General features: G+C 37.1%; 1 pseudogene; it reads left to right on the forward strand.

The window, feature by feature from the left end:
- Positions 1-230: 230 nt before the first annotated feature.
- Positions 231-727, forward strand: LOC101987212 (annotated as a pseudogene).
- The last annotated feature ends 2,033 nt before the right edge of the window (positions 728-2,760 follow it).

The raw sequence follows: 2,760 nt of genomic DNA on the forward strand, positions 1-2,760 counted from the left end.
GCAACACATATACAGGAATTTACAAACCAAGGAAACATGCCAGAAGAGAGGCTAGAAAGAATGAAAGAGCTTCAGGGTTTAAGAGGTACAATAAAATTATGTCTTGTGGATATGTATTGAATATTAAATGATGAACACAAAACAACTAGGATAATCTGCAGAAGTCCTTCCTTAAAGGAAACATGGAAATAGTGAAAGAGTTAAGACACAGGATCAAGAACCCAAGGCCACCGAAAACCCGATATGCAGACGACGAGACAAGTTCGCTCCCAGGGCCCTGGACAGAGGCCGGTGCTGGACCAGGCAGCCGGCAGCGGCGGATCAATCGAGAGCTCGAGAGCTTGAGAGCTGGAGAGCTCGAGGCCTTAGAAAACAACAATTTCCAGGATGACTTCCATGCAGGCTTCCCCGAGCTGGGCAAGAGGCTGCCTCAGTTTGATGATGATGCAGACACAGGAAAGAAAAAGAAGAAAACTCGTGGTGACCATTTCAAGCTTCGCTTCTGGAAAAACTTCCAGGCTTTGCTGGAGGAGCAGAACCTGAGTGGTCTGAGGGTCCCAACTACTTGACAGCCTGTGCGGGTCTCTCATCCCGACCCCAGCGCCCCTTCTGTGCTGTATGTGGCTTCCCATCCCCGTATACCTGTGTAAGCTGTGGTGCCCGGTACTGCACAGTGCTCTGCCTTGGCACCCACCAAAAGACCAGGTGTCTGAAGTGTACCTTGTAAACCTGCATCGAGAGAGGAAGTACCCCCCCAACCCTTCCCCCAGCTCATTCTCAAAGCATAGAGAGAGGTACCATTCATTCACCCAGCGAAGCTATGTCTTGCCAATCAACGGAGACCCCAAGGACCCCAGCGACTGTTGTGGGATTGGTCTAACCCACAGAGTTATAATAGATGGAAATATAAAAAAGTGATCATAAATGGCCCAGCGAAAAGGAAAAAAAAAGACACAGGACCAATAAGAGTCAACAGGTAGGAGAAGATATTGAGGGTATAAGAGATTTGATCACAATATCAGTAAGAAACTTTCAAAAACATTGCCACTGAATCAAAGAATGAAATCCAAAATCTATTAGAAAAAGAACAATACAAGATAAGTAAGATTTATAGCCACAAAAGGAATGGAGTGAATAAAAATAGTGCATATGTTTTAAATTAAAAATTGACACGTGTATGAACCTTGACTTAAATTAATTAGTATTTAATCATCAACCAAAGCAAAATGAGAATGTACATCTATTTATGATTAATGTCATTTGTTTAAGAGATCACTATGTCCCTTTTACTAAAATAAATAAAACATTTTGCTTATAACAGCTCCAGTGAGAATTCACATGTCTTCTAATTAAATTTAGAGAAATATATAATCTCACTGAGTTAGAGGCCTGTCCATATAGCCCGAGTACAACGCTGTTGCAAACACTTGCACTTTATCAAGTACATTAATCTTGAAGGTAAATGTCTTTGCTGACTGGAAGTTGTTTAGAGATAAAACTTCCTATTGAATAAATGACTGTATTTCTAGAATCATTTCAAAAGTTAAGTGTTTGCAGTTGTGATAATTTAATTAAGGGTGTTTTGACTTCCTTTAACAAACCATGAATATTATTGCAGAAAGCAAGCCAATTCTATGGATGTGTTAATTCCCCTATGTCCTAGAGTGCAATTAACTCTACTTCTAACCATGCTGTGGCACCTGCAGACAATAGAGAAATCTGTTACAAGTATTTCCATAGCATGAATATGCAAACCTCAGATTAGTGTACTTCATTCTCTGGAAGGTTATTGGGGCTACAGTCATAACACACTGCACTGCCATGTACTACTTCACTGACAGCTTCATAAATCCTCACCAGTAAACATTAGATGTTTATCTTCATCATCTAGCCATAAGAGAAGCCTGAGGAACATATTTTTTGTTTTGATCAAATAATGCAGTTTTACATTTATACACCAACTGGAACTATTCTTATCTCAATAAGAGGAATAGATAAGAGCTTTGTAGTAAGTTTGTAGGTTTTTATTTTCACCATTTGACAATCATTACTTAACAGAGACTAGAAAATTCTAGCTAGGTATTTATTTGCATCTCATAAAAAACTAATATTCCTTTCTAGTTCTCATTTATCTGTATTATAATTGTTCCCTAAAGTCCTAAATTATGAGTTGAACTCTGTATTTCAGAACAATGTATATGTCATAAAATACAGCATGAAATAGGTAGGTTTTTGAGCATATTTGACTTAAATATTAAAGACATTGTTCAAAAGTGTCTCAATATATTATAATGATGCCTGTTTAATCAATGGTTTTGATCAAATGAATATTTTACCAGAATGTAATGAAAATTAGTATAAACAAATTATATTTCTTCAACACCTCAGAGTAAAATATGTTTATCATTCTTCATTCTTTCCTTCATACACACAGTATGTGTCATATGCTTTACAGTACTTTTATTGTTGTGTCTATTTGGTATGTATCTGAACAATTAAACAGACTTCTCTCATTGCCTTTCAGAATTTACTTTTTATATACTCTAATATTTCTTCTATTTTTTTCATCCAGAGGCAACATTCTTTATGAGCATACACAGATTACTTTACATACCTGTCCTGCTTGTGTCTGATTCTAGAGAAGAAATTTTTGGTGCAAGTTGAATAATGGTCAGAAAAATAGTTTACGGTGTCTGCTTGGTGCCAATTCTGTGCCTGGTTCACTTTTGAAAGTAAATTTAATTCATAAAGTCAATGATT

The sequence above is a fragment of the Microtus ochrogaster genome, unplaced genomic scaffold (assembly GCF_000317375.1).
Source record: "Microtus ochrogaster isolate Prairie Vole_2 unplaced genomic scaffold, MicOch1.0 UNK745, whole genome shotgun sequence".
Lineage (NCBI taxonomy): Eukaryota > Metazoa > Chordata > Mammalia > Rodentia > Cricetidae > Microtus > Microtus ochrogaster.